This window comes from Taudactylus pleione, unplaced genomic scaffold (genome assembly GCF_031769625.1).
Source record: "Taudactylus pleione unplaced genomic scaffold, aTauple2 ptg000177l, whole genome shotgun sequence".
In the NCBI taxonomy this organism is placed as follows: Eukaryota; Metazoa; Chordata; class Amphibia; order Anura; family Myobatrachidae; genus Taudactylus; species Taudactylus pleione.
The window spans coordinates 3,372,310-3,391,927 of record NW_028284579.1 but is presented as its reverse complement, the minus strand read 5'-3'; the positions used below and the strand labels follow the sequence as shown (position 1 = coordinate 3,391,927).

Sequence of the window (19,618 nt, the reverse complement as noted above, 5' to 3'; positions counted from 1 at the left end):
GTGAGAGGAAGTAACAATCAGTGTATGTGAGTGTGGCTTCTGATTTGTCATCCCCTTTTCTGCAGTCAACCAGCCCTTTTTTTCTGACGCGGCTGAGAGACTTATCAGGGAACCCCAGGATACACCACTGCATGGAGCAGTTAGATCAAGTGGCAGGGGCATAGCCAAAACTTTGTGGGCCCCATAGCAACATTTCGGAGGGATGCTGCAAAATACTTCTAGAGAAACACCTCTCTCACAGTGGTTGTTAATTTTATGACCCTTAATATTGCCCTAGTTTATTTTATGCACCATACAGTAATAGTGCCCTATTTTATTCCGCATAGTAGTGCCCTAGTTACTATTATTCCCCATAGAAGTTCTCTAGTTCACATTAACACAGTACCACCAGTTCATATTATGCCATATTGTATTAACCACAGTTCTCAATATGCCACATTGTAGTGCTCACAATGGGGTAAATTTACTAAGGTGAGAGTTCACTTCACTAATACAACTGCAAAGTACTTGGGAGAGTAGAAGGAGGAAACTGTTGTTGTTTACAATTGGGAGTAATCTTGTTTGGACACTATGGTTTAGATTTACTAAAGTGCAGCTTTTTAGAAGTGGAGGTGTTGCTCATAGAAACCGATCAGATTCTAGCTATTATCTTCTAGAAGGTACTAGTTGAATGTTAAGTAGAATCGGATTGGTTGTTATGGGAAACATTTGCACTTCTAAAAACTCTCACCTTAGTAAATTTACCCCAATGCCTCCAGTTCACATTATGCCACACATGGGACAAGGACCAACCAGCTCCTACCTGAGGGGATACATACTTCCTACTGCAGGACATTCCATTTTGAGAGGAGATCTTCTTAACTTAGTCACACTGGACCTGATTCAGCAGCTTACGCAATAGCGATTACTGACGTCAGGTGATTGTTTGTCATTTGGCATGCATACTAGCCGCACTGCATGTGCGCAGCGATCGTATTGCGATTACAGATGCACAAAGTAATCCATCGCAAAGTGAGTGACAAGCTGTCAGTGCTTGAGGGTGGTGATGGGGGAGTGGTAAGAAAAACGCAAACGTGCCTGTCCGTTTGAACGCTGTTTCATAGCCGTGCCTAAATTAGCCACTGCAATTGCATACGCAGCTTGAGAACTCACTGCGTGCGACGAGTCTTTTAGTTTCAGCGGATGGTCAGACCTGCTGTAAATGATGCATGATGAGCCGATGTGCATCGATGGTACCGATGTATACACGAAAAGCGAGTTTGGACGTATATATGAGAATGAAGCAGTGGGCGTCCCTATGCTGGCTGTGCTTTGACAAGCATTAACATCTTTTCACAGCTGTGGTCTCTACGAAATTGCAGCTGCGATCGCAATTGCATATGCTGCTGAATCAGGCCCACTGTCTCTTTCTGGGGCAGTCCTAATCTCGGAACTCATTTCCCGGCCCCCAACTTCAAAAAGGCTGTTAACAGGGAGTAGCCTACTTTCCAACATTGCAGGACTTACTGATTAGCTCAGCACTGTCTGTGAGCATGAAACAGGATTGTGGGAGATGAATCATAGTGTAGAGTTTTACTGAGAGGAAGAGATCGCCACTGACAAGTCTCCCTTTTCAGGCCCAAGCTGGACCCAAAGGTCTGAGCGCCCGTGGCAAAGTAAGGGTCTGGCACCCCCTACCCACCCACATGTCACTCCAGGCTTCATTGTGTCACTCCAGCCCCCCCAGTGTCACTCCAAACCTCCTCTGTGTCACTCCAGCCCCCCAGTGTCACTCCAAACCTTCTTTGTGTCACTCCAGCCCCCCTGTCTCTCTAGACCTCCTCTTTGCCTCTCCAGGCCCGCCCATGACTCTCTAGGCCCACATTGTCCCACCCCATGTGTCTCTCCAGGCTCGCCTGTGCCACTCCAGGCTCCCCTATCACTCCAACCCCCCATGTCACCCTCGGTGTCTCTCCAGGCTCCCTGTGTCACTCCAGGCTCCCCATGTCACTCCAGGCCCCCCCCCAACTTCACCCATCTGTGTCTCTCCAGGTCCTCAATGTCACCCTTCTGTGTCTCTCCAGGCCTCCCTTGTGTTACTCCAGTCCCCCCGTGTCTCTCCAGGCCTCCTTTCTGTGTCTCTGCAGGCCTTGTACATCTCCAGTTCCCCTCCTGAGTCACTCCAGGCGTCCCTGTCTTTCCGGGGCCCCCGTATCACTCCAGACACTTACATCCCTCCAGCACCAGCCCAGTCACTTACCCTATTCTTTTCTAGCTGCTGCTCCTTTTCACGCCGGGCCATGGCTGCTTTGCTTCTCAGCGGTGCAGCATGGTGTGACATCGTGACGTCACGCATGCTGCGTTGCAATAACAAAAAAAGATTATAGTACCGTTCACCTGTGCTGGTTGGGGGCCTGTGATTGCCCTGGCCTCTTTGTAACCCCCTTTGTGGGCCTGTCATGGTGCCTAGGGCACATGCCCTGCTCTAGACACGCTCTAGAACTACTGTACTGTGATTCTACCCCTTGGCATCCTCCCCTCGGCTGGCGCCCCTGGAGAGTGCCACGCTGGCCAAGGGGTAGAACTTGGTAGACAACTATATGAGCTGTTTCCAGGGCCCCCTAAGCATATGGGCCCCATAGCAATGGTACCACTTGCACCCTCTATAGCTACGCCCATATACAGTGATAATGATACTTTAAAGTAATAGAATTATATTGTGATCGTTTCCTGAAGTCATGTAATTAGGATTACCAACTGGACCTGTTTCCCCTTGCAGCCTGCAGTATCTTCAGGTGCATGCACTTTTTCTTGCATTCCTTCTTCTCCCTGCACTTGAAGGAATACAAGCCAGTGTCTATAGAACTTTAAATGGGTATCTATCCTTTGTTAATTGTGGCATTCACATGGCTACTCTGGGTAGTGTAGGGTGAATGTACAATAGAGCATATACAGGGGAAAAAAACACTGGAAGCTGTGGCTATGCTCCATCAAGCATTTACCTTGTGTCGGCAAGTGAACCGCATCATAGGCATTTATGATACATTTTTAAAGTTTCATTTGATCTCTAAATTTCCACAGCTCAAGCAGAGTGCCAGAGTAAGCTAAATGCTTGTGTGATTACAATTGTACCCATCATATCACGATATTGGGGCATATTAAATTTGAGGCGAAAAAAGTCAGAGGTCAGACTTTTCACCATCATCTCTGTTTTTTCCAGGGATAATGTATCGGGCGTGTGCCCGCTTACCCCTATATTCAATTAGGAATCATAGAAAACGGGACCCGGCGGAAAGGTAAGTATCGTAAAGTCCCCCCAAAAGATGTCCTGACATGGGGGATCACTATGGGTACCCCCATTTGGCTTGCTGAAGGTAATCAAGGTTTTTAAATAACGGCAGGTGCGTAAATGCGCCTGTGAAGAAGTGGTGAAGAATAGCATTTATCTTTTTTTATTTTAAACTAGTCCCATCAAATTTTGGGCACATGAAAATGGGTGTAAGCATATTTTTAAGTCCCTAAAGTGATTTTTTAAAATTCTACAAAAATCCACCTGCCGCAAACACCCGCATTCTAGAAAACACCTGCGGCATACTTGGGAACCCTCCCGGAGTCGATTTCGCAAAGTTTCGAAGTTTGTCCCCAAATATATTTTTTTCCGCCCCCAAAATAAAAGGACCTTTTTTGGGGTGTCCTGAGGAACTTTTTTTAAACCGATTACTTTAAGGGGACATTCCAAAGGCTGCAGGCTATTTTTGTTATTATTCTGCACCCCAAATCCCCAATTCTGCACTTTTTTTCGCCACCTAAACAGTGGTGAAAACTTATCCCCATTTTCTTACAAAGACTGTTCGCACCTGCGAAAAGTCTTTGTAATTGAATATGGGGATAAGTGAAACAGGCGAAAATGACGTCATCAGCGATAAATTATAGCCAATAGCGGACTTTTCGCCTTTAATTGAATATGGCCCATTGTGCCATTCTAGCCTTCTTCCAGTTTTTAGACAAGATAGGGCTATGGGTTGCAGGACTCTTGTGATGCCCACCTGCAGCAATATAATAACAGCCTATTACATGAAAGCATTAGTCTCATCCTTCCTTGATGCACCAGAATGCTCCTGTGGCATATGGATTCTGCTCTTCATAGGGCCACCTAAATAAATCCCTGATTTGTTGCTAAGTTTGAATGCGAATTAGCACTTAAATGCAATGTTTGAAAATCTTGTAATAAAAAAGTTATTAGCAATATTTACATTTGTTTGGTAAACAAGAGCCAGGGATGTGATTATAAAGCAATATTTATATAAAATTGTGTTATTTAAGGTAATTTATGTTGTTATTTTGTATAATGTTCCAGTTATCTCTCAAAATAAATAAGAAAATAGATTTACTAATATTATTGACTACAATAATGGCATATATTCCAGAATGTATTTTTATTCCGTTTTTAACAATTAAACCGCATGCATTAGATGTACACATAAATCACATAGCTATTCAGAATAAAGCCAAGTTGACGGGTAGCACTATCCACTGTACATTGGAATTCTGTCCAGTAAGAATACAAACAGTTTATAGATACATCCGTTTGCCTGGGTTTGGCCAGATATATGGTGAATAAAACAAAGCACTTTATATAACACAGTTTCAGAGAGAGTGCAGGAGTTTATTATGTGACAATTACATTGTCCTTTGTGAGAATTAACCAAATACACGTATATGACCTATACACAGAATTTTTTTTACCATGTTCCAATTTCAGAGAGGGGACATCAGATTAAAGTTACTTCTCTAACCCCATGCAATGTTGCCATGACCCCAGCAGGGTGCGCACTAGAGGCAGCGCTAGTGAGGCTCGGTACTGACTCCTCCCTGTGTGCTCGGACATATATATGTTAAGTGCCTGCAAAGTCCTCTACACTCTAATGTAGAGTCTCGGATTTGGAGCAGAAACCCCCCAGCAGACCTCAGTATCTCCCTCTCCTGTGGTTTTTCTCTATACCTCACTTCCTCCTGCCTGGACTGATACTTTGTGCACCAGATACAGCCGCGATCGCAGCGGGATTGACAGTAGATCATGCACAGAAGAAATCAAAGCCAAATACACACAGCATAAACTCAGCTAATAAGGCATAAGACAAAGACGAATAAACAGAGGCTGGCAGCAGCACTTCCTTTGTTGTGCCTGAACCAAGCTCCCGGCTGGGGTGGAGAATAGAGAGAGGACGTCATTTCTGGGAGGAAAACTTCTTACACCTATTAAGCAACCGGTGCCCTGTGCAGCAGCATAGAGAAGGGTAGAGAAGTGGCCTCTGTGTGTGCCTGTGCCATGGACAGGAGATCATCAGCGCCCAGCTCCTTGCACGTGTAGCCGGCTACCCCCTCACACCCGGTAAGTACAGAGAACATAGGCTGCTTACCATCCCATGTACAGTCACTGGGCTGCCCATTATAAGGAGCAGTGATATACATTTTGCTTCTCTAGAGATTGTAAGCTAATCAGTAACAGCAGCTCTGCCTCCGCTGTCTGCTTTTACTTCCGCTGTGGCTTCTGCCAGTGCTCTGATACAGTGCATTGTGTGTGTAGGTACTGGGTAGATGCATGGAAGTATATATAGCATGTATACACAGTGAGTGGCTGCTGCTGGTCTGTCTGTGATGTATGTGGTAGAGGTAGCAGCTGGGAGTCGGTTCATTGTGCTCTTCTGTTCTTAACCATTTGCTGCCTGTCATGTCCACGGGAACCATGGCAGTGGCTGGTCCTGTCACTCACTCACTCATTACCTGCTCCAATGACTAGTTTCATGCCTTGTATATTTATTGCTTTTAATTTGTTATATTCACCTTGTCACAAGCTCTTACAGACAAATTTAAGTGATCAATTATGGTGCTTACAGTGTATTATGCTATTTTATTTAATATTAGTATTATTCTTACATCCATCATTTACCTATTGATCTTCCAGCTGAATCCCTTGCGCAGTGTATAATATGGCTGTCTCCTCCTGTTCTCAATTTTTGGCAGTACAGGCTCTGGTTAACTTACCACAAGTATTACAGCGATGGCACTCTGTAATAGAACGCTTTATCCCAAATTATTTGCAGATGTTTGTCCATGATTAATAAAAAGTTGGACAAATCCTAAAAGTAAATATTGCTAAAAGAAAAAGTATTACTTGCAGTTCTCATTACAAACTGTATTTTTTATTTTTTTGTATTTTGTAGCTAAATTATGTAGGTGTTTAAAATTACTTTTGAAATTAAAACACAAGGGGCAGTTTTTCTCTTGCTGACAATGTTATTGAGTGACTGACATGTCCATCAGTTACATTTACATCTCATCACCCATGAAGTTCAATCTCATACTCATCTTTTTTTTTTATGCAATAACCCCACATGACACACATTTGTAACATTGGTGACTGATAAATACAGTGTTCTCTTATGGTTTTGATACTCTATCATAAAAGTTCTCTCAGTTGTTTAGGAAGTGGTTTTGATACTCAGATTAATTAGGTCAGCGGTTTGGGGTTTTGTTTTGCTTCTCTGGGTGGTATGCTGGTGGAGGTGGTGCAACCACCAGCATTTCTTAGGGGATCGGTTTAAACAAACAGAACTCATTTAAAAGAAAAGAATACTGAAGACTTGACTTGTTCTTGTTGGGTGTCAATGTTGTTTCCCCTCCCCTAAAGTACATTTCTCTTAGACCTGCAAGGTAGGAACCGGCACTGCAATTTTCACAGCATTTCATAGTCTCCTGCATTGTAGGGAAATCTACTCATAGGGTCTCATGTACAGTTGGACAGAACGTGCATCAATATTGCAAGCGTAAAATGTGCCCTTCATCCAAAAGAAAATTTTACAGTGGTGCATGCCCCAGGCTTTTACCTGTACACAATTCTTACACAATTTAGGGCCATATTCAATTTGGAGCGAAAAGTCAGTTATCAGTGATAATTTATCGCCGATTATGTCATTTTCAGCATTTTCACTTAGGTGCGAAAAGTCTTTTAAAAAAAAAAAAAAAAAAAAAAAAATGGGGATAAGTTTTAACCACTGCATAGGTGGCGAAAAAAAGTGCAGAATTGGGGTTTTGGGGTGTAGAATTAAAAAAGTACTCTGCAGCCTTTGGAATGTCCCCTTAAAGAAATCTGTGTCAAAAAACTAAGCATAGGACACCCCCCAAAAAAGTGGTTTCGTCTTGGGGGCGAAAAAAAAGTTAGGGGACAAACTTAAAAACTAGCGAAATTGACTCGGGGGGGGGGGGGGGGTCCCCAAGTATGCGGCAGGTGTTTTCTAGAATGCGGGTGGTAGCGGCAGGTGGATTTTTGAAGATTTTTAAAAATCATTTTAGGGACTTAAAAATATGCTTGCACCCATTTTCATGTACCCCAAAATTGATGGGACTAGTTATTTTTTTCAAAAAAATAAAGCTATATGCTATTCTTCACAACTTCTTCAAGGACGCATTAATGCACTTGTCGTGGCTGTTTTAGCAGGCCAATTCGGGGGTACTCATAGTGATCCCCCATGTCAGACTATCTTTTGGGGGGTGACAGGCAGATTTCCCCAAAAAGTGACAGGACTTTTCGATACTTACCTTTCCGCTCGGTCCTGTTTTCCCCGATTCCTAATTGCACGTGCCCGATACTTTATCCCCTGGAAAAACGGCGATGATGGCGAAAAGTCGGACCTCAGACTTTTCGCTCTAATGGAATATGGCCCATAGTCTGTCCATGCCTGGACAATGTTGTTAATAAATCATAAATTTGCATTAACCATGGAAAAAGCCAATTTAAACTGATACAAAACCATGAAATATTAATTTAAATTCACATCAATACAAAATCTGTTGACATCAACTTTTTAAGAACAAATGGGAATCTGTTTCCTTACTGCTGACCTGACTGGAACTTTCAATGTAATAATGCAAATAGACCGCAGCAGCAGTACTAATAAGTTTAATAGTATTAGAAGCACTCGGCCATCGTCGCCGAGAGTCATCCTCCTCATTTTTCACCTGGGGTCGAGCACCTGCAAGTGATCCGTCTCCCGACGTGCACATGTACGTTTTTGTTGTTGTTGTTGTTGTTTGCATGGGACGTATTTGTGCAAAAACATCCTTTCTGTACTTTGGCGTTTGCTTACCCAATTCCTCCATCCTCTATTCCACCTCTCTAAGTGCATGGACTATTGAGTGCAAATAGTGTCCCAGTTGACTACCATAAGTAAATAGAATGAACCACTAATTAGAGCAGGCTTCATATAAAATTCCAAATGCGTAAGCATTTTGGTGTGAGTGCACAATTACAAAAAAGGCAATTTATGGGGTAAAAAATGCAAATTGCTTTTATGCACAACTCTACATGAGCACCAGTGTGCATTGCCTTACGTTCACAGGGATATGAATGCAGCTTCAGTGCTTGTCAATGTAGTATAAAACTCATTGCATGAGGAGGAATACACATTTCATGGTCTTTCACATAGTCTTGTATATCATTTCCATTAGTGATACATATGTGCTGCTTCTGAGTCACATGGTGCTGCGACTGCGCTAGCGTCTTTTGCCGTAGTTGCAGCTGCGAATTTATGCTAAAGTTAATAAAACCCCCCTGGTGTACAAGCATGTGTCTGAGTGTACAAGGATTGGTATGTTCACTGCTAGCTGCTGCAGTCGCAACCATCGGAAGCACCAGCCCCATGTTAGGTGCAGAATCTCCGTCAGTGTATGGCCTCCAGTGTATGCGATTAAGTCTCTGAGTTCACAACTACTCCTGCGACTCGTTCGCGACACTTCCATAACACACCCGAAGGTGAGATATCTTCATGTGCCTGTATAGTGACCGCACAGGAACACTAAATACATTCCAGACTCCGTGCGGCACAAGCAGTACTGCGACTCTGTATGCAGGCACAGTGGATAAATGCGCCGTGTGACTTTTTAGGGCTTTAGGTGCATGCAAAGTTGCAAAAAATCATTAATTTATTTGAGCAGCGGTATTTCATGTGACTCAGTCCCATTGTATGTACTGTACCTGCAGCTTCATAAATAAATCTGTCAAAAAGAATTATCAATGGGCTGGATTCAATTCAACGCAAATTTAATAGCGCCGGGAAGGAGCTCCCGGAGCTATTCAATTCTGTGCGCTGTTAGGTTGGGGAATGCCCATTCTCCTGCCCCTCGCACCTTAAACAGGGTGTTTAGTCGCCAGAACATGCATTCTCAGACTAAACTTCCTGGGGAGATGCTGTTTCCGCTGCGCTAAGGGCAGAAAACAGCATAGCGCCTGTACTTTTGTCGGATTTCTGCTCGCATCCCGAAATTGATGCTAGAAGAAATTCTTATTCGGGCTTAGCTTAGCGTGCTGAATTGAATAGCTCCGAGAGCTCATTCCCGACTCTATTCAATTTGCGTTGAATTGAATCGAGCTCATTGTCATGATGTAATGTACACTAGTTGGCTGTTATGCCCTTGTGGAACATTTCTTTGAGTTGAAACCCACCAGGTACATGGGACTTAAAATTATTTATGTATAATGCACTTTTTAAGATAATGGAAAATATATTTGTGCTTTGGAAAATAACATGTTCTCAGAGAAAGAAACAATTTCCTGTAATAATTCAATGTTTTAGTTTAGGGAATAAAGTAGTAATTTGTGACTTACTGAGGCGCTTGCTGTAAGTAAAAGGCATCGTGCATAAAAGCATCAAAACGTACCTTGCTCAGCAGTGTCTGCAGAATTCCCTATAGTTTAAAAAAAAATTGGTTGGAATTTTGCTTTCCACAAATGCATTATATCACTTTACAAGTCTACACTATTTAATAAGATAAACGCATCACATGGTATGAGAACATATTTTAAACAGAAGTGAAATAAAGATAAGGGGTTGGCATATGTGAAAATAGTGCCAAGGGTTCTTATCTATATATTATAAATATAAAATCAAATGTTCTGACTGATTCGCTGACTGACTCATCCCAGCCCAAACCACTGAACCTAGAAACATGAAATATTTCTTCCATGACATAGGTGCTTTTTTGAAATTCAACTCCTAAGTGGGTGAAAAGGGCTAAAATGTTACCTCCCCCTGTGCAATTTCGACTGATCGTGGCTGTAGCACAGTTCATATTAACACACCAACTGTCATCCCAAGTGCTGCCAAACATCACTGGCAGTTGGCGTGGCCTCTCTATTTGAATAGTGAGGGAAGGGAATGTGTTACTATAGAGGTGAGAGGGGAAGATGTGTTGCAACAGCAGTGAGAGGAGAATGTGTTACTATAGAGGTAAGGGAGGAGAATGTCAAATGTTACTGCTGGCTGAGGGAGGGGTATGTGTTACTATAGGGGTTAGTGGGAGTAAGGTATTACTACAGGGCGAGGGGTGGGAATGTCCTACTACAGGTGTGAGTGAGGGTAATGTGTTATCACATGTATGAGGGAGAAATTGTATTTCTACACAGGTGCGGGAGGGGAATGTGGAATGTGTTACAACACGGGCGAGGGAGGGAAATCTGTTGCTGCAGAGATGAGCAAGGATAATGTGTTTACTACAGAGATGAGGGAATGGAATGTGTTAGTACACAGGTGAGGGAGGGTAATATCTTACTATAGCAGTGATGCATTTCTATTGAGTTGAAGGATTACTGTGTTTCTGGAGTTATGAGATGGAAATGCTGTTAGAATTATATTTTTTTGGACCTCTCCACCCTAATCTGAATATTCAGATCACCTCACCCCTTCCTATGTAAGTGTTCAACTTGTACCTGTGTATAAACTGCTGTTTTTTTTTTTTTTCTTATTGCCAAGCGCCACCCTGATTACAATATCAGGCCCTGTCCCAGGTAGCGCAGATGATTTATAGCCCCTGCACAGCCATCATTGATATGGTGCCATATCCGCAGATTATTTAATTCTCATGCTGGTTTTATAAATGTTCACTGGGGGTTCTATGGACCACGGACAGTGTTTAGAAATGATGTGCACTTGTGGCCTGATTCAGAGGTGGATTCAGACGTGGCTGTGTCTTTCGGCAGTTGCCCACCTGTGACTTTATGCAAATGGAGCTACAAAGCCTTTCCCTGGTGTACAGCCATGCTTATGAATGTGCATGGACTGAGACGCCCACTTGCATCATCTGTAGACACTGTACCACAGCCTGGTGCGTGTTTAGACTCCACCATCGGTCGCACCAGCTCTATGGCAGACAGGGCCGTAACAGGGCTTAACGACGTCCTGTGCCGCCATGACGTCGTAACATCACGCATAGTGGGCTGTGCTGCCAGCTCTCAGAAGTGCATCAGTGCCCAGAGTGTCTTCAAGATGCTCCAGGCAGCTGTACGCACTGCAGGGTACCTGTGTATAGTGTCCAAAGGAAGCTACGGGCAGCACTGCCACAGCGATTCTGGCTGAACAGCACCCTGCTAGCCATACAGTGCCACCGACAGAGCCCTACTCTCTGAACAGCGGCACCAGTTGCACACCCCTAGTTATGGCCCTGATACCAGGTGCAGATTTTATAGCCTCTTATTTGAATGATATCTGTGTACGCAAACACTTTAGCAACACAGCCATAAGACAGACCATTTTTGCGCGTCTCAATAGTAACCACCAAGAAACACCCACCACTTTTCCAAGACAATTCTGATACACTGGGCCAAATGTAATAGGGTGAGTGTTTAGTAAATGTGAGAGTTTAGCAGTAAACTCTGACACTTTTTAAACTCGGCCAATGTGATAGAGACCGAGAACAGGCAAACTCGCATGTTTTTAGACTCAAACTCTGACGATTTAATCTCATCCAGATGTGACAGTTTACTGCTAAACTCTCACATTTTCTAAACTCTCGCACTATTACATTTGGTCCAATACAGCTAAATTGCAGCTGCACTTTTATGCGTATACACAGTGTAACACATGCACCATACAAGTTTTAGGGTTTTTAGCGCATGTGCAATAGCTAAAAATCACTGAACTCTGTGAACATTGGCATTGTGTGTGACTCTGAATCAGACCCATGTGGGTATATTTACTAAAGTGTGGGTTTTTAGAAGTGGAGATGTTGCCCATAGCCATTAATAAGATTCTACTTTGCATTTATCTAGCACTTTCTAAAAGATAGTAGCTAGAATCTGATTGGCTGCTATGGGCAACACCTCCACTTCTAAAAACCTGCACTTTAGTAAATATAAACCATAGTGTCCAAACGAGATTACTCCCTATTGTGAACAACAACAGTTTCCTCCTTCTACTCTCCCAGTACTTTGCAGTTGTATTAGTGAAGGTAAGAGTGTAAATGCGGACATTTACATCTTTGCAATTTATATTGATCACATCATATAAAGTGCATTAGGAAAGTATTCACAGCGCTTCACTTTTTCCACAATTTGTTATGTTACAGCCTTATTCCAAAATGGAATAAACTCATTTTTGTGCTCAAAATTCTACACACAATGGACCTCATTCAGACCCGCTCGCAAGTGGGTCTATGTTTAGGCCCTGCGCACGAGCAGCGGCCACACTGCGCGTGTGCAAGCCCCGGAGCGAGAGAGAAATTCTCACGCTCCGGAGCTCACTACAAAAGGGGCGGCTGTCGATGTTGATCGACAGCTTGCCCTGTTTTGTAGGCGTGGCGGGAGGGTGGTTTCACAAACGGAGGCGTTCCTTAAGGAATGCCTGCCGTTTTGTGGGATGTCAGTGGGGAGCTTCCTGCTCGATCAGAGCAGGAAGCTCCCTGGGGCTTGCAGTTGCCGAGACCCAACCTTAGGGTCTCATCGCAAGCCCCGATGGTCCATCGCGACCATCAACCTGGTCGGTCGCTAAAGCTGTGGGTGGTAACCCACAGCTTAGCTAACGACCAGGAGGCTGCACTTCAAAATACAAGCGGCCGCCCTCATTCAGAACCAGTGCTCGCATTTTGCGAGCGCCTCTGAATGAGGGCCAATACCCCATAATGACAACGTCTAAAAAGTTTTTTGAGATTTTTGAAAACTGAATAAACAAACAAACTAAGAAATCACATGTACATAAGTATTCACAGCCTTTGCCATGAAGCTCAAAATTAAGTTCAGGTTCATCCCATTTCCACTGACCATCCTCGAGATGTTCCAACAGCTTAATTGGAGTCCGCTTGTGGTAAGTTGATTGGACATGATTTTGAAAGGCATACACCTGTCTATATAAGGTCCCACCAAGCATGAAGTCCAAGGAATTTTCTGTAGTCCTCCGAGACAGGATTGTCTCGAGGCACAAATCTGGGGAAGGGTACAGAAACATATCTGCTGCTTTGAAGGTTCCAATGAGCACAGTGGCCTCCATCATCGTAAATGGAAGCAGTTCGGAACCACCAGGACTCTTCCTAGAGTTTTCTGTCCATCTAAACAGAGCGATCGGGGGAGAAGGGTCCTAGTCAGGGAAGTGACCAAGAACCCGATGGTCATTCTGTCAGAGCTACAGCATTCCTTTGTGGAGAGAGGAGAACCTTTCAGAAGGACAACCATCTCTGCAGCAATCCACCCATCAGGCCTGTATGGTAGAGTGGCCAGACGGAAGCCACTCCTTAGTAAAAAGCACATGGCAGCCTGCCAAAATGCACCTGAAGGGCTCTCAGACCATGAGAAACAAAATTCTCTGGTCTCATGAGACTAAGATTGAACTCTTTGGCATTAATGCCATGCGTTATGTTTGGAGGAAACCAGGCACTGCTCATCACCAGGCCAATACCATCCGTACAGTGAAGCATGGTGGTGGCAGCATCATGCTGTGGGGATGTTTTTCAGCGGCAGGAACTGGGAGACTAGTCGGGATAGAGGGAAAGATGAATGCAGCAATGCACAGAGATATCCTGGATGAAAACCTGCTCCAGAGCGCTCTTGACCTCAGACTGGGGCGACGGTTCATCTTTCAGCAGGTCAGCGACCCTAAGCACACAGCCAAGATATCAAAGGATTGGCTTCAGGACAACTCTGTGAATGTCCTTGAGTGGACCAGCCAGAGCCCAGACTTGAATCCGATTGAACATCGCTGGAGAAATCTGAAAATGGCTATTCACCGATGCTTCCCATCCAACCTGATGGAGCTTGAGAGGTGCTGCAAAGATGAATGGGAGAAACTGCCCAAAGATAGGTATGCCAAGCTTGTGGCATCATATTCAAAAAGACTTGAGGCTGTAATTGCTGCCAAAGGTGCAGCAACAAAGTATTCAGCAAAGGCTGTGAATACTTATGTACATGTGATTTCATAGTTTGTTTACTCTTTTATTAAATTTGCAAAAATCTCAAACTTTTTACACGTTGTCATTATGGGGTATTGTGTATAGAATTTTGAGGACAAAAATTTATTTACTCCATTTTGGAATAAGGCTGTAACATAACAAAATGTTGAAAAAGTAAAGCGCTGTGAATACTTCCGGATGCACTGTATGCTTGTTTATAGAGAATTATTTGTATTTTCTTACCCGTGACCTGTCATATGGATGGGCTTATATTCATCCTCTGGTTACGGGAGCAGGGATCTGGAACTAATTTAATCACTAGAGTAAATAGAGTGCTTCTGGAAACCTAGGACATGTAAGGAAGTCTGGCTCATCATCTACTAGTCCTAAATGGGTAGCTACCACCCTGGTCCTCAGGACCATGTCATTTAAAAGTTTAATTGAAATGAGTGGTCTTACAGTCTTAGGGGTAAATTTACTAAGATGGGAGTTCTATTAAGAAGTGATGTTGCCCATAGCAACCTATCAGATTCTACTTCTCATTTATCTAGCACCTTCTAGAAGATAATCTGAGGAAACAGCCTGTCTTATACGGCTGAGAAACGCATCAAGTCACACCCCTTGGTTGCACGCACCAGTGACGTGTTGGAAGGAAGACTGGCTCGCACTCTCCAGCCCTGGCGTTTAGATCCCCGGGATTTCTGGGACTCTCCATCTGGGTGGCGCACATACACGTGGCCAGTCACATGTTCGGACATCAGCTGTCTCATTGTTAGCCTTCACATGGAAGTGTGGCGCCACACGCAGAGGATCTGTGAATCCAGATACAGTGCAAAGCACCATGTTAGGAGGGCACAGAGACGGAGACGAGGAGGAAGCTTGGGAGAGTGCTCCGAGCCGCCTAGAGACATGGCCGGCCGCAGTCGCCCCCACTGCCATCGTAGCGGTGTGCCATGTGAGGACTCATATTGAACTTATAGTTATAGAGCCGTGCACAGCCAGAGACTCATTTTCACCAGTGTGGACGGCCAACTAGCCTGGGGATACTGCATGACCTATTCATATAGGAAAGTGACTTAGATATTGGTTGAGTTCCAACCAAACTTGGCATATTGGCACCATTGGTGTGTTTCATCTGGGCACAGATACTAGCCCTTTTTTCTGACACCATTACTGCCCTATCCTGTTGAGGGTAATATCAGTATTTATAAGACCTTACTCACCACAATAAATGGTTGATCATTCATTCTTGCTGGACTGTGTGCCTAAAGACTGATATATCCGTACCCATAGGAAGAGTTTCAATGGGTATCATAAGAATGGTGCTATGTATTAATATTGTCACTGGTGCTGTCATTTCTTATTAGCTGTGATTTCACAGTGTGCTTTATTTAGAGCTTAATGGTTTATATTATTGTCATTTTTTATTAAATTTATGTATAATTAAGTGTTGTATGTATGTATGCTCTCTGAGGTCAGCACTGCTTATCTTCTCTCACTATTCTAGAAGATAATACCTGGAATCTGATTGGTTGCTATGGGCAACATTACTTCTTAATAGAACTCCCATCGTACTAAATTTACCCCTTAGTATCCTATATTTCCACCATATGCTTTTCAAATAGGAACTAGAATTCCTCAATAGTAGGTGCAGATAGATTTTATTGGATACATATTTTTATTAATGGGGTGCATTCACCTCTTTACCGCTTTCTTGGCTCCACAGTTAGTAGACCTAATGTTAGGTTTGTTGTCATTGTGAATTTATTAAAATTGCCCTCCCTATTCTTATGGGGATCCAATTTTCTGGAGCACTGCACACCAGAGTAGCACTGTAATTTTCTTTAATGCTGAGTACACACTAGGTCGAGGAGTCGGTCACTTTGCCGACCTATCTGACAATTGGTAGGTGCATATCCACTTACCAATCGTTCACCCGATGTGTTGTGCCTGATGTAAAAAATGGACGGGCATTTACATTTGACCGCCCAGTTGAGCTGTCACTCAATGGCAGGTCCCTGTAGCATATGTACGGGCATTTGGCAGGTCACCTGTACACACCAGCAGATGCACCGATATATCTGCAGTTATATCGGCCATCTTCTGTGTTGCACAGATGCAGTATGCCTGTGAATGACATCGTTCACACACATATCAGGGGTACACACCCGCCAACGTCCTGCGATATATAGCCTGTTCGATCAAACGGCCGATATATCGGCCATTCTGTACCCAGCTTAAGGGTTTTATTATTTATTTGTGTATCAACCTTGTGAAGTGATTGAGCAGATCATTGAAGTAACCACATGTACTTATTGGACACCACATTTCTTTAAGTACAAAAAGCCAGTATGCTTTAATGTAGTTTTTGCTGTTTTAAAACTTTACATTGTGAGAGCCACATATTATAAAGTTTAATGCCTCATGCTGTATTTGCAGACCAGGGTGCATATTTTGCTTGTAAAGCCCGCATAACTGCTCTGAGCAATTTCCTGTGGAAATGAAGGATGTACAGTGTAAAGTGATAGCTGTAAAACTCCTTTTTTAGTAGCAAGTGTATTTTGGCAGTGAATTGAGAAATAAGTCACATCTGATATACCGCTGCAAATCTATCTTACAACTAGTAGACAAATACACTGCTGCTCACGTGAAATTATTGGCTCATATTTGCACAATTTATTGTACAATTTTTCTTTTCTGCTATTTTGTTCCTTCTTCTTTCTCAAGGTACATTTTAACAGTTGTGTAACCCAAATTTTTTGTATACTGTATGCCTTCCAGTTTATGATATCTATATCTCTATAACCACACTTGTTGCTGAGTCAAATTACATATCCACATCTGTTTCCATTTTGAATATGTAGGTCCTCAATTGTACATGCATGCATGCATACATACATACATACAGGGGCTGGCTGCCAGGCAACTTTTAGCTTAGGGAGCAAATGCATGCAGGCGGCCCTGGAAGAGGAGTAGCGTGTAACCAGGGTGCCCGGAGCACGTGCATGCTTAGGCGCCCCCTCAAGTGTTCCAGGGAGGAGGCGGGTCCATATGGGATTAATGTAAAGTAAAAATAAAGATTAGGGGCAGCCCCCTGCCGTAGTGTCCATATGCAGTGCCCCCCTCTGCCCCAGGAGAGGACCCCCTTATGCAGGCGTCCAGTAGTGCCTCCAGTAGTGATATCCCCTATGCAGTGCCCCTTATACAGTGCCCCCAGTAGTGGTCCCCCCGTGCAGTGCCCCTTGTGCCCCCAGTAATAAGCCCCTTATACAGTGCCCCAGTAGTGGTCCCCCCTGTGCAGTGCCCCTTGTGCCCCCAGTAATAAGCCCCTTATATAGTGCCCCAAGTAGTGGTCCCCCCTGTGCAGTGCCCCTTGTGCCCCCAGTAGTAAGCCCCTTATATAGTGCCCCCAATACTGGTACACCCTATGCAGTGCCCCTTATATAGTGCCCCCAGTAGCAGTCCACCCCCCATACAGTGCCCCCAATAGTAGTAACCCTTATGCAATGCCCTTTAAATAGTGGCCCCAGTTGTAGTCTCCCCCCCTATGCAGTACCCCAAGTTTTGCCCTTTTTATAGAGCCCCCAGCAGTGGTTCAGCGATGCAGTGCCCGCAGTGGTAGTCCCCTCCCCCCTATGTAGTGCCCCTAGTAGTAGTCCCCTCCCCCTATGCAGTGCCCCTAGTAGTAGTCCCCTCCCCTCTATGCAGTGCCCCTAGTAGTAGTCCCCCCTTGTAGTGCCCCCAGTAGTAGTAGCCCCCCCTTGTAGTGCCCCCAGTGGTAGTAATAGTAGTAGTAGCCCCCCTTGTAGTGCCCCCAGTAATAGTAGTAGTCCCCAGTAGTAGTAGTAGTCCCCCTCTTGTAGTGCCCCCAGTAATAGTAGTAGTCCCCAGTAGTAGTAGTAGTCCCCCTCTTGTAGTGCCCCCAGTAGTAGTAGTCCCCCCCCCCTTGTAGTGCCCCCAGTAGCAGTAGTCCCCAGTAGTAGTAGTCCCCCCCCTTGTAGTGCCCCCAGTAGTAGTAGTCCCCCCCTTGTAGTGCCCCAAGTAGTAGTAGTCCCCCTCCCCCCCTTGTAGTGCCCCCAGTAGTGGTCTCCCCCTTGTAGGGCCAGGCCCCCGCAGTAGACACTCATAATAATAATAATTAAAAAAAAGAACACTTACCTGAATCCCCGCTCCTGCCACCGACATCCACTCCTCCGTCTGCCCGGCCGGGCCACTCTGCATTATGGGAGAGACGTCATTATGTCATGACGCCTCTCCCATTACCCACTGCGGGAGCCGGAAGATGGAGCTCCTGCAGTGGGCGCAGCAGCAGCTAATGAGAGTTTGACAGACTCTCATTGGCTGCTGATCAAAACAAACACACAGCTGCCGGAGCCGGCGGCTGTGTGTTAGTCAGTGTAGTGCTGACCGAACTCCGTCCGGTCAGCGATACACATGCGGTGCAGCCTGTGTCACAGAGACAGACTGCCCGTGGCCAGCGGCCCGCATGGCGATGCGGCCTGAGGGGCACATGGCATCCTGCCCCCCGGCCCAGCTCGCCACTGTATATATATAATCAAATACACATACGTCCAATAGTCCGGCAGTCCTATGCAATGAAAATCATCAGCCTGGGTCCTCCTGTTACCATCCTACAAATGGCTGTCAGGTGGTACTATGTAATTAGTCCAAAACCACACAGGTCACTCCAGGGCTTGCAAAAAAGATTCATATAATCAACGTTTCGGGATTACACACCTTTTTAAATGTAGGCAGATATACAGGATATAGACCGCAATTTGCGTCGTGCATTGGGCCAGATTTAGTAGAGTTGTCCGCTAGTCAAAATCAGGTTAGTTTTTCATAACAATAATTGCCGCTTTAAAATGTAGTGATATAGTTGATGTTTGTTGGCATAGATTTTTATATATTCATTCAATTCTGAAAAAGTTTGTAATTGTACAAGTCCGTCACCTGAAATGAGTGAATCAGTGGATCCTTAGGTTTTCTTCCTTATTTGCAGATCAGATTCACTCTTCCTCAAGGGCTTGATAGACTCATATAAAAGACAATCATGGGGGTGCACAGTAGGCAATGTTCAATTCTAGATATCTTTTTGTAGGTCTTGTTCACATATATGTACTGGTAAAATGTATGAAAATTAACCTGGGCTTTGGACACTATTATAAGTGATGCATTTTATTTATTAATATTTATTTATATAGCGCCAACATATTCCTTTGTGCTTTACAATTGGGATCAAAATGGTAGTAAAATAATACTGGGTAATAACAGGCATACAGTACAAAGAGGTAAGAGGGCTCCGCTCGCTAGCTTACAACGTACACTGATCAGGCATAACATTGAAACCACTGACAGGAAAAGTGAATAACATTGTTTATCTTGTTACAGTGGCACCTGTATATTATTTATATATATATATATATAT

At 44.2% G+C, this 19,618-nt stretch overlaps 1 protein-coding gene across 1 annotated transcript in view; it reads left to right on the top strand.

Annotated features, from left to right (window-relative positions):
- The first annotated feature begins 4,890 nt into the window (after window positions 1-4,890).
- CEMIP2 (cell migration inducing hyaluronidase 2) overlaps window positions 4,891-19,618 on the top strand; it is a 120,789-nt gene continuing 106,061 nt past the window's right edge. Inside the window, exon 1 of the mRNA XM_088475712.1 lies at window positions 4,891-5,371. The gene's annotated coding sequence lies outside the window, so the exon portion shown is untranslated. The remainder of the gene's footprint in view (window positions 5,372-19,618) is intronic.